Source organism: Acipenser ruthenus, chromosome 17 (genome assembly GCF_902713425.1).
Source record: "Acipenser ruthenus chromosome 17, fAciRut3.2 maternal haplotype, whole genome shotgun sequence".
NCBI lineage: Eukaryota > Metazoa > Chordata > Actinopteri > Acipenseriformes > Acipenseridae > Acipenser > Acipenser ruthenus.
In genome coordinates, this window is record NC_081205.1 from 22,823,836 (window position 1) to 22,837,124 (window position 13,289).

At 42.3% G+C, this 13,289-nt stretch overlaps 1 protein-coding gene across 4 annotated transcripts in view; it reads left to right on the top strand.

Annotated features, from left to right (window-relative positions):
• Positions 1-13,289, top strand: part of LOC117423083 (phospholipase D1-like) — a 72,672-nt gene that overhangs the window by 8,765 nt on the left and 50,618 nt on the right. For 2 of the 4 annotated variants that reach the window (XM_034038508.3, XM_034038511.3), the window contains exon 1: positions 1,664-1,847. The exons of the other annotated variants lie outside the window; for them this stretch is intronic. The gene's annotated coding sequence lies outside the window, so the exon portion shown is untranslated. Of the gene's footprint in view, positions 1-1,663; positions 1,848-13,289 lie in introns of those variants that run through there. 4 annotated transcript variants of the gene reach the window in all.

Genomic DNA, 13,289 nt, shown 5'->3' on the forward strand with positions numbered 1-13,289 from the left:
TGTATTTTCATGTTTAACCTGATAATATTTGCAAATGGCCTTGTAGGAAGTGTTTAAGTGCACCACGATTGCTTCTTTTGAAATTGATTAATCTTGTGTAAATGTTTGCTGAGTTAATGATTGATTGGGATCTATTTTCTAGGAGAGGTTTATGGTTTCGTATGGTACCAGGTAGTATGAGGCCTGCGTTTGAAATGTACAGGTGGTCCTGTGTTTGTAATGTACAACAGCATTTTTTACTCATGAGCAAGAGGTTAAAGAATGTTTTCAAACATTACAATAAAATCCAAGCCATCTTTTTAATGGTTTAAATAAATAATAAGTGTGAAAGGCAGGTTTGTGAATAGGAAACATAAACGCGGTAATACATTGCAACTTCTGTGCCACAGATTATGGACCGTTATTGGTAAGAATTAGCCATAGTTGAAGGAAATATTACTGAAAATGGCTGGTTCAGTATCATCAATATAACAAGATGCTACAGTGGTTGGAATGTCACATCTGTGTTGGCTCATCCTGTGTGAATCATATTACATTTAAATACAGACAATAGTACCATGAAAAGCAAGACATATTATCTATGCATGGTTCTTTTTACCACATTGAAGCGAGCTGCACAGTAAAAATGTCCTCTGGTTTTGTTAATGCCTGTTACATTATAGCATTCAATAGGTTCTTGTGAGAATTGAAATGTAGCAAGAAGAGCTATAGCTTCATCTGTAGCTGTTGTACGCTACCTTAACTTTTTTGTTTCCTCTTGTCTACATTTGAAAGTGTCGCTGAGAGAGGTGCCATCGTTTTTCTGAATTCAAGCATTGTGTGGGCCTCGGTCTGGATCTGAGCCACAGTCTTTCCATGAACGCAAAATAGTTTACAGAATTTCAGGGACAGGAAAGCAGACAGTGCTGTTTTGTCTGCCAACAACATAAATAAGTTTGACTTCATCATAGTACTTTGGATCAGTCCCGTAAAGGGAGTTTTTTTTTATTGGAATTGTACAGCATTCTAGTACAAACAGAGGAATAAAGAGCAAATTAAAATAAATGTAATTTAAAAGTAAAAAGAAAATCTGAAACAGGTGTATTTAGAGAACGTGTGACGATACAGTAGCATCATTTTTGACCTTTGTAAATTAAATAAGTAATGTTGTGATTATAGCACAGAAGAAAATAGGGCCCATTATCTCACCTATGATACAACTAAAAAAAAAAAGAAAATGTTAATACATTAAAATTAGAAAGAGCTATTAAGCCAACCATTCATATATATATATATATATATATATATATATATATATATATATATATATATATCCGTGAACTGAAATGTAGTACATTCCCTTCAGTATATTGTAAATGCTTGCCTTGTGGTTTCTGCATTCAAAGGAGACACAAGCCTGGCATATTTATTAGTGTTCAGTTCAATTCGAAAGCAGCAACACTACTTTTTATACCCATGAAGAAAGAAACCATTGTACGGCTACAGTACAGATAGTCTAGGACGGCACAATTCAGCTTAAAGGAAATATTTGCAAATACTGATTCCAGTTATTGTGATCCTAAACTAGTACAGTGAGCCATGTGCTTGAGGGTGGAGCATGAACTTTCTCCAATAGGTTGCAAGTCACTGATTGACAAGGTCTGGTATGCAGAGTTTTTTTTCCCAAAGGGAGTTGGCCTAAACTACACACAGAACTCTGAAGTCAGTCTCTGTAGCCTGCACTGCATGTTTTCTTTGCTTAGAGTTTTGGCAGTCGTGTTTGGAAAATATCTTCATTAAAAATCTTCATTAAAATAAGAAGGAAATCAACATTCACAATGAGGAGTCTGCTTTCAAGGGGGATACGGGTTAGTATAGAAGTTACATGGCTTACTCTTAATGTTATCTGTTACTGTTACTATATTTACTGCAGCACCATTAGGCACAGCTACAAAGGGAGAGCTGGGAAGATAATGTTCATATGCGCTCATTTCTAAAAGGTGTATGCATAAGCATAGTGTATTGTGTTTAACTTAACATCTATTCCTAGTTTTCATGTAGAAAAGTGAGATTTTACAGCATGGCAATTCTATTAAAACAACCAAAAAAATTCTACACACCGGCTTGTGTGAAACATCTTGGAATGACTGAAAAGGTTTGGCAGTATGAGATACAAAAGGTTCTCCTTGTTTTATTATGATTGTGTGAGTCCAGCTAGTATTATAAATAATGTATTGCTTTTAGTAATGCTTCCAGGTGCTCAGTTAAAAGTGCCACTTGATGGTGATTACTGTTTTCTATTCATGGACGGGTAGGCATGTCTGTTTGAGTTTTAACTTCAAAAGACGCAGCAGATATATTTAAAAATGTAAAGCAAAAAAAAAAAAAAAAACATTAAAAAAAAAACTAAACATTTACTGTATTTTGCACATGAAAACACTATACTATAAGTAAAACCTCAGTTTTACAAAAGTGAAATGTATCGCAAAGGAACTACAGCTTTCTTTGTCACTAACACTAGAATTATGATCAGCTGATGTCTGTGGAGATATTTGGAATGTTTTTGGTTTGATGAGATAATGTCTTACTATAATAAATTAATCATGTAATAATTGACTTAGCCCATTGTATAGTATACAGCATAGCCACAATATCGATAAATGATTACAATATTTTATGTAATGGCCCTATTCACAATTTAAAGATTTTCTTTTAATTTTGATGGATTAAAGAATGTTTTTATGCATGAAAGTTATACAAAAGCTAACAAAATGAATATCATATGGTGATTGTAATTAGCTCATGCTAATAATGCTCAGAATTGCCTAAACATCACTGATATTTATCATTGTTTTTTTTCTGTTTTTAGGCAGTTCTTTAAAGCTGTGATTAGGATAGCAGTGGAATAATTAAAATGTGATCCCATATTTATTGGGACAGGTTTATTAGGCTATGTGAGTGGTGTGGTAAATGTTGACAAAGAAGGTGTATTTACAATAATTGTCCCGTTTTTATGAAAAAGAACTGCCCCCTCTACCAGCAATGGTATTGGGGATCAAACACTGTGCTTGCACTTGCAGTACCAAACAAAAATGTTCCCAAAATAATAAAACAATAATCACAGTGTAAGGTGTGTAAGTGACTGTGCTCAGAGTGCTGGTCCAGTTTGAAGTGATATGTCAGAGCAGCTCCCAAATCCATCTCCGTCAGCTTACACAAAACAGTAACAAACACACACAGCGCTCCGGCTTCCTACTATCTCAGCGTAAGGGACCTGCTGAACTCCCTGTGATCAGTATAGCGCCACACTCTATCCAATCACAACACAGCTGATATCAATAGAGCTGTTCAGCAGTCTTACAGCTACGCCCTTTTACCAAGATGGCCGACTTCCCGGTTTCGTCCAACCATCAAGTCGGCCCTTCCCTGTGAAGGTGTACCACCAACCTTACTTAGCGTCTTTCCTGGTCGGGAGGTTGATTTACAGTTCAGATTCATTCTCTCCCTTTCACAGCTTTCACCATTTTCTACATGGCAAAACAAAGGCTAATGCAAACAGTAAATAGTGAACTAATGAACAGCCAAGAATTTTAAGTGCTCAGTCATACAGCTAGGCCATATCTCAGTAAGTTTAGTAGTTGGTGAAAATCCAAGCCCAATTTCTACTTGATGATGAGTTGTGTAGCCGACTGTTTTAAAAGTAACAACAGGTCCCCATGTAGCTCTCCTGGTAAGGACACTGCATGGTGTGCAAGGTCAGTCATAAAGTTAGCTGTGCGTCCTGACTGTGCCAAGTTGTCGATCTTGGCTGGGATCTGACTGTGGAGTCGAATTGATAAAATACTGATTGATTGGCTTGGCAGTGGGATCGAAGGATGCCCACTGACCTTCAGTTTTCCTTTGGTGTTGTGAGGAGATGCTACAATGAGGGAACATAATTGGACAGTGTAACAGGATAGTGTTGTGGGCCCAGGTGTTATCGGCAGGGAAAGAGACTCCGACACTGAGAAGTTGCGGTTTAAGCGCTGATATGCATTTTAAATCAACAAAAAAAAACAAAAAACAGAATCAAAAGCGCAAAAATTGTAGTCGGTTCAATTGTCCCTAATCCTTCACAAGAACTATTGACAAAATTGAATTAAAAAACAATAGCAAAATGTTAGAATAATGTTATTCTTTGGCTACAAAATAGTAGTTGAAGATACAGTAGTGCACTCAATTGAAAGCCATAAAGAAATGAAACCCTTGCTGTATGGGCTTGGGTTAGCTGCCCAACATTTACATACAATTACATGCACATTCCTAGTCAGAGTCCATTTCTTTCTATGAATGAGAATCATAGCCAGTGTAATGCAAGCACCACGTGTACTATACATGTACTTTTAAAACTGCTTTCTATTTCCTTAGTAATCCCGAGAAGCCAAAGTCTGGCTATTTGTACAACAGTTTATTTTCATAATGCTTTCTGTTTAATGAATACCTTAAAAAAACAAAACAAAGATTTGCTCAAAGAGCTGCGTCCTAGATCCTGGCATTGCTGTTCTTTTTTTTTATTTTTCATCCTGGATAAAAAATTACAGTTGGTGTTATTTCTAATGTTGTATTAAAGTGGAACTCCCAAGGGGGAGTCAGACCCGCTAATAACAAACGGTTATAAAAAGGGTTCATATATGTTATTCATGAAAGAGCGTGTATGAATCAGATAAGACACTTGTTTTAAAGCTGCAGTAATTACCAGGTTTATAATGACACAGTTAAGTGTTGGTTTAAAAATAAATGTTACTTTAAAACTGATAGTCACATGGATGCATTGTTTAAACAGGTGCTCATTTCTTGGTGGTTTTGGAGACAGCAAACAGGCTCCAGACAGAGAAATCACAAAAACAGTAGTTATCGTAGTTGGCAGCTTAGATGGCAGGCGTTTAAAAGCAGAGTGCAGAGGAAGCACTGAAATGTATTATTATCAACCTACATATCCCAAGCAACAGAGAAAGTGGAGGCGCCCATACAAAACCTGGAGTATCACAATCTCAGTATCACAGTATCACCTGAGGCCCACCTGTTCGGCTGCATTAGGCACTGCGTCACACTATTATCACTCAAATTAAAAACATTTTATATGTTTAAACCTGTAACATTATAAATAAACCTAATCTAAACTGTCTTTTATTCATTTGAATAAATATTGTGAAAGATGGAATGTGCACAGAGTGACATTTTATTTAATTTTAGTAAATAAAATAAATTGCAAAAACTAAACACATTTTTTATCAAACCTTTAAATTAGGCACATTTGTATAATTGAACATTTTAGAAATGCAGTTATTTTTCTTGGCCATGAAAAAAGAAAGAAGTGCATGTCTCCCTGAACAGGAATCACTTTTGAGTAAAACCAATACAACATGCACAAAAACATAACTCTTAAATCCTAATCTCTGAACACTGTGTAACTAAAACGTCCAGCCGTTACCTCTCACACTGAACTGTCATGCACAAAAAGACGAATGCGCACAATACAGAAGGAAACTAGAGTCTTGCATAAGATACTTTTTTCGCCACTCCTCTGTGCAAAGTACAAGTTGCAAAATCACATTCAGTTGGCTTGCAACATCCCCCTCCAAAAAAATATAATTCTTTTCCAAAAAAAAACATATTCTAGCGTTATTTTAAGACAACTTTGAATGAGCCAGTAATCAATAAAATTGCAGTTTATCCAAACATTTTCATAAATCAATTACCAGTATGTAACAAGATGTATCAGTTTGATTAATAACTTGATTTAGTTAATATTGAAACATACATCAAAGTACTCAATATTTTAAATGTTAATAGCTAATTAATCACAAAACCGTATTCACCACAAGCATCAATTGAATTTTTAAGTCAATGTTATCAAGTACAAAAGTTAGTATGTAAACGTTTCTACAAAAGAAAAAAAAAACATTCCAGCACCTCAAAACTGAGCCCACGGTACAAATGCATTCAAACTCCTGTAGCTGCCTTTTTTGTACTTTATACTTTGCAAGACGTATTCTTTGGTAGCGGATTCGACATATTGTAATTTTATTAATACTGAACACACTTTTTACATCTGCCAGCAGAGCGATCACAAGACCTTAACACTGCCCTATTGTCAGAGCTCTCGCTCTACATCCCGCCTACAGGCAATCTGTTCGCTCTGATTTGTGAATTTCTGCTTTGATTGATAGTCCACCAATACTGCCATGCTGCACTTTATTTTTCTACAGTTACAGCTGCCGCTGGCGCCTGCTTTTCACTATTAATAGAAAAAAATACATAGAAAGTCATTGCTCCCGCGGCCCACCCGGGACACAGTTTGGGAACACCTGCACACATAATGCATGGTGTTAGCGGCTCCAATTATCGCTGCTGGGAGTTTACAGAGGCTGTCTCTACAACTGTCCATCTTTTTTTTTTTATTTTTATTTTTTTTTTTTTATTTTTTTTAAAATTTAGTCGTCACCAATTATTTTTACCCCGGTTTTCACCCCAATTTAGCATGCCCAATTATTATCTATATCCCCGGCTCACCGCTCGCAACCCCCCCGCCGACTCAGGAAACGGAGGCTGAAACACGCGTCCTCCGAAACGTGCTCCTTCCAAGCCGTCATTTTTCGCACTGCAGATCCACAGCAATGCTACCAGACCTATAGTGCCGGAGGACAACACAGATCTGGCGGCTCCGCTGCAGAGCCACAGGCGCCCTATCGGCCACAGGGGTCGCTGATGCGCGGTGAGCCGTGGATTCCCCTGCCGACCTAAGCCCTCCCTACCCGGGCAGCGCTCAGCCAATTGTGCGCCGCCCCCTAGGAACTCTCGGTCACGGTCAGCTGTGACATAGCCTGGATTCGAACCAGCGATCTCCAGGCTATAGGGCACATCCTGCGAGTGCCTTTACTGGTTCCCCTACTCGGGAGCCCTACAGCTGTCCATCTGTCTGTATGTCCCAGTTCAGTTTTTGTATATAACCAGAGAACTTATTCAGTGGTGAACTTGGTATGGGAGAATCGGGGTATGTTGAGGCGTCTGTATGTCAAATTTACATTTATAGCCAAGGTAGGAGATGTTTGTCATTTTGAGTTTGAGCATTAATAAGCATGTTACAATAGAAAAATAAGAAGTCCTCTCTTGTTAACAGTTTTGCTCGCATGTCAATTGAATTCCAATCATTCAGTGTCTATGTACAGCAGGGTTAAAGGGTTAACGTGCTACAGGAGATTCAAACAGTAGGTTGGTTTAACACCCAATAGCAAACTCCTGGTTGTGTCTCTGCATTCAATGAGTTTAAAATGTGTGACCTAGGTGGTATTTACACAGAAGATTGAAACATTGCTACTCATTCAATGTATAGTATATATGCATATATGGTGCGTTTACACTAGCCGTTTTTAGGACGGCTTAGGGCCATCTCAGGTCTTTTTTGTGCAGTGTAAACGCAAACAGCCAACTGTCAGCTGTCCTAAAAATGGCCAACTAAAGACGTGGCTCTACGCCGGCTAAGGTCTGTCCAAAGGGCCGTGTAAACTCACCCGACTTCAGGTCGGCTCACACACGACGCAAGTGCTTCTTGGCTCCTCCCCCACGGAATCTAAACAGGAAGAAGCTACAGTGCCATTGCAGTGTCACAAAAAGAGAAGAGCGACTTGAGACACAAGCGTCCTGAAGATTTGAATTTATTAACTGTTTGTATGGACGTCGGTAGATGTCAATGAAACAAAAGTGTAATATTTGAGTATATCTATGAGAATTATTCTTTAAAAAAAATGCTATAAAACATAAATTTATACAAAAACCCCTCGCAGGAATTTACCCAGAACATGAAGGTACACCTGCCCCGGTGCCAGCCTCACCACACACCTGGCATTAGCTGTGAAAGTTGTCTCTCAAGCACTGTAGAAAATGGGGATCTGCGCAACCCCCTCGCTTCACTTTTTGTATTATCGTTGATCTGTTACACAATTGCGTTTTATATGTTATGTTCTAAGTTTTAAATAAAGATTGTTTTAATTTTTTGCAGTCCCTGTCATTTCGTTTTTTAAAAAAGGAACGAAATGTTCTGAATAATTACAAAAATTTAGATAGTGTACTTATATAACAAATTATTATTGTTATTTATTCATTTGCAGTTGTAGTATTTGTAACAAGGCTAATTTGAAAAAATACAATTTGTTAACTGCAATTTTATACAGTAAATATGTTTTTCTCTCAGGTATTCCTGTGGTTGCTTAGCCTATTTTAACTAAAAATAAAGGACTTATGCATCATACAATTATGTATACATACAAGGTGAGACAATATTGGTGAAGAAACAGACTAGACTGCTTTTGAAAACAAAAGGGTCTTTGTTATTACAGTAATAAACAGCACATTTACATATCTTACTCAAGGTGAAATCCACATAACAAATGGGTCAGGAACCGCTGTCTAAATGAATAACTGCACAGTAGCAAAAAAAAACACAACACTGTATTGTTTGTTTGTAATACCACTCTGCCTGTTCCGCCTTTGTGGTTTGGGGAGGGGAAAACTTGTCACCTCTTCAGTGGTCATTAAGATGTCACCGAGCACGTATGGTAAATTGACATGGTATGCCCGTGCATTCGGACCTAAGCTGGCTCAGGGAACAACCGCAGTGTAAACGCTATGTGATAAGAATCTCCACGATCAGTCAGACCTGAGTTGGCTTAGGTCCGAGGATGCAGTGTAAACGCAGCAATAGTGACTCAGGGATACTGCCTGGGAAAAATAGTATAATGACTGGGTATATGACTGTGGTTTACACACTGCTTCTAACAGCTCTGATGTCGTAATGGGTGACCTTAATATACCCGGAGACCTATGGCAGCATACAAAGCTTTGTGCAGAATATACACTGTATGTCGGTGTGGCAAAGCGCCCCGCCACTGTGTGCATTTGTGTTATGTGTTGTATGTTGCGTGTGTAAATGTTGGTGTATAGATTGGTACACGGGATATAAACGGGTCTGTGTTTCACGTGTATTTAAAGTGTAGATTTGTATTTAGGCACGAGGAGAGCACAAATCACTTCACGTGCTGGTTAAATGTAATATGTGAGCACGGGGTTGCACAGAATTAATTCACGTGCTGGGATTCAAGTGAATAATTAATTAGTAATTGAATCCCAGCACAACAGTATAAATAGGCACATTTTTAGTCAGTCAGGGTTAGGTGTTCAGAGAGTGGAGAACGGGTGAGAGAGAAGGAGTAAAATCGTCAGCGTAATTATAAATATAATAAGTGTATTCTCACCGTGTTTGTTCGTCTCCGTTTCACCTGTGTGTTAGTGTCTAGTCGTTTTGTCTGTCTGTTTATTTTGGCGTCAAGTGCCGTGTCCTGTTTTGTATTCCATTGTTCAAACCTTTTATTTGTTAATAAATGCTGAGTGCAGCCATTGCACTCAGCTCATCACAATCACTGTCTGTGTCTGTGAATTCCTGCTTCTGGTCTGACGCCACCCACTCTGGCCGTCTTTGTGACACGTGGTGTCATCGTGGGATAATAGCGCCTCCAAGCGTCAGACCAGGAGAGGGGGTTTTGTGAAAAAAAAAAAAAAAAAATAGTAAAGCGAGGATGGGAAGAAAGAGCTGCAGGAAGCAGCAGAAGCAGCAGCAGCAACAACAACAGCTGCAGCCCTCATCCTGCATGCCGGGCTGGGAGGAGGACAGCCACAACGGGGCAGTAGCCACCCCTCTACCCCCACTGCCACCGGGTTCCCCACCGTCCCGGGAAATATGGGACTGGCTGGTGCACCCCGAGGGGAACTTCGCCAGTGACCTCCCCATGGTTATTCACGCACTGCAGATGCGAGATGGGAAACGATGGGAGGACTGGGAGCAACAGCACAACCCGGCATCCGTTCGTGACCTCACCATTGTGGTGCTGGGTTACCTAGCTGCAGACATGGGAGGGATGCCTTCCAGTGAGCAAGAGGGAGAGGAGCAGTCGCTGCCCTCTCCAGTACCTGAGCGGGAGGAGCCTGAGCGTCCACAGCCCGAGTGGGAGGAGCCTGAGCGTCCACAGCCCGAGTGGGAGGAGCCTGAGCGTCCACAGCCCGAGTGGGAGGAGCCTGAGCGTCCACAGCCCGAGTGGGAGGAGCCTGAGCGTCCTACGCCTGAGTGGGAGGAACCCGAACGTCCTACGCCTGAGTGGGAGGAACCCGAACGTCCTACGCCTGAGTGGGGGGAACCCGAGTGTCCACAGCCCAAAAGGGAGGAGTCGGGGCGTCCACAGCCCAAAAGGGAGGAGGTCGAGGATGATGGCTGGGAGGTTTTTTTAAAGAACCTCGCAGCAGAGTTATGCCCTGGCTGTGGGGCTTATGGGCACACGTTAGCCATATGCCCCACCCAGTATGAAGAGGAGGAACCAGCGCCCAGACAGGGGGACCGCGAGCGTCCAGCGCCCAGACGGGGGGACCGCGAGCGTCCAGCGCCCAGACGGGGGGACCGCGGGAATCCGAAGCCTGAGAGGCAGCTGTTCCCACCTTCACCAGCAGAGCAAGAATGCCTGCTGGTTTCCCCATCACAACCAGCAGAGGTAGAATGCCTGCTGGTTTCCCCAGCACAACCAGCAGAGGAAGAATGCCTGCTGGTTTCCCCAGCCCAACCAGCAGAGGAAGAATGCCTGCTGGTTTCCCCAGCACAACCAGCAGAGGAAGAATGCCTGTTGGTTTCCCCAGCACAACCAGCAGAGGAAGAATGCCTGCTGGTTTCCCCAGCACAACCAGCAGAGGAAGAATGCCTGCTGGTTTCCCCAGCACAACCAGCAGAGGAAGAATGCCTGCTGGTTTCCCCTTCAGAAGCAGAGCCGCACCAGTCCGCTACAAGAGAGGCAGAGCAGCACCAGTCCCCTGAAAAAGGGGGAGACTACACGCTGCTCCCACCTCCATCGGCAGGAGACTACACGCTGCTCCCACCTTCACCGGCAGGAGCAGAGCAGCCGGAGCTGCCTCTGCCACTTCCAGGAGCAGAGGAGCAGGAGCTGCCTCTGCCTCCGCCACCTACATCGGCAGAGCAGCCGGAGCTGCCTCTGCCTCCGCCACCTACACCGGCAGGAGCAAAGGAGCAGGAGCTGCCTCTGCCACTTCCAGGAGCAGAGGAGCAGGAGCTGCCTCTGCCACTTCCAGGAGCAGAGGAGCTGCCTCTGCCTCTGCCACTGCCAGAAGCAGAACAGCAGGAGCTGTCTCTGCTTCCCATACCTCCACCACGGGGAGTACGGTGGCCGGAGCCCCAGAAAGGGGAGCTGTCGGCCACGAAGAAGGGGGAGGAGGTCTGGAGACCACCAACCCCAGCAGCAGTTTCGCTGCCGGAGATCGTGGGGGAGGTCAGGAGACCTGCTCCCACTGCAGCAGTTTCGCTGCCGGAGATCGTGAGGGAGGTCCGGAGACCTGCTCCCACTGCAGCAGTTTCGCTGCCAGAGATCGTGGGGGAGGTCCGGAGACCTGCTCCCACTGCAGCAGTTTCGCTGCCGGAGATCGTGGGGGAGGTCCGGAGACCTGCTCCCACTGCAGCTTCTTCGCTGCCGGCAGTACTGTGGTCGGAGCCCCACCAAAGGGAGCTACCGGCTACAAAGAAGGGGGACGAGGTCTGGAGACCACTTTCCCCAGCAGCAGTTTCGCTGCAGGAGTTCTTGTGGCCGGAGCCCCACAGGAGGGAGCTGCCGGCTACGAAGAAGGGGGAGGTCGGGGGACCACCTGCCCCGCAGCTTTTTCGCTGCAGGACGGGACCAACAGGCTGTCAGCCGTGCCACTACCGGCAGGGGTGCTGACAGCATGGCCAGCCATGGGCCCACTGAAGCCTCCCTTCCCAGCCCGAGACTTTGTCCTGGACTGCTGGATTTTTAAGGGGGGAGGTGGCCGTTGAGGCCATGTGTGCTGCGCACAAGGGGGGGTATATGTGGCAAAGCGCCCCGCCCCTGTGTGCATTTGTGTTATGTGTTGTATGTTGCGTGTGTAAATGTTGGTGTATAGATTGGTACACGGGATATAAACGGGTCTGTGTTTCACGTGTATTTAAAGTGTAGATTTGTATTTAGGCACGAGGAGAGCACAAATCACTTCACGTGCTGGTTAAATGTAATATGTGAGCACGGGGTTGCACAGAATTAATTCACGTGCTGGGATTCAAGTGAATAATTAATTAGTAATTGAATCCCAGCACAACAGTATAAATAGGCACATTTTTAGTCAGTCAGGGTTAGGTGTTCAGAGAGTGGAGAACGGGTGAGAGAGAAGGAGTAAAATCGTCAGCGTAATTATAAATATAATAAGTGTATTCTCACCGTGTTTGTTCGTCTCCGTTTCACCTGTGTGTTAGTGTCTAGTCGTTTTGTCTGTCTGTTTATTTTGGCGTCAAGTGCCGTGTCCTGTTTTGTATTCCATTGTTCAAACCTTTTATTTGTTAATAAACGCTGAGTGCAGCCATTGCACTCAGCTCATCACAACCACTGTCTGTGTCTGTGAATTCCTGCTTCTGGTCTGACGCCACCCACTCTGGCCGTCTTTGTGACAGTCGCTAACAGTGTTTTTACATATTGTTAGCATTTTGCAGTGGAAAAGGTTATTAATAATATGGGAATCTGAAGCCTTTATGTACTATGCATTCAGGGTTTTGCACAGTTCAGTTAGTCTTAGTTTGTTATCAGAATCTCGGTTTTTCATGTCAAGACTTGCAACAGACCAACTAATCTGATACGTTTTGTTGCACTTTCAGTTTGATGTAAAGTGAAAGCAAAATAATGGTTCATAAGATAAGGCCAGTGAGATATATATATATATATATATATATATATATATATATATATATATATATATATATATATATATATATATATTCACTATATTTAGGCCTCATTATGTTAACACTGATGTAATGCTAAAATGGTAGCACAGAAATATTTTTCAGTGAACCAAAAACAAAAGATTATTCAAGGAAACCACTGTTTGGTGCTATAACTGAGAAAATATTTACTTTAGAAGAACAAACCGAGACCTGACCTCCCTGTTGCACGTGGCCTCAGAAATTTGGAAACATCAAATGCCTCAAGTAGCAATTATAGGGGAACTATAACTTTTTAGGAATCTTTTAGCATATTGTATATTAGTAACTTGTACTGAGATTCATATTTGTTATAGAAGGCCGTTCAGCTTGATCACTGTTATACAGTACAGTGTTGCCTGAGACCAAATAAAGACAATGTGCATGCTTTACATGGTTGTCTCTGAATGTAATGTATGCTTTCATACCCTACATGCAGTATGATTTTTGTTCTCAC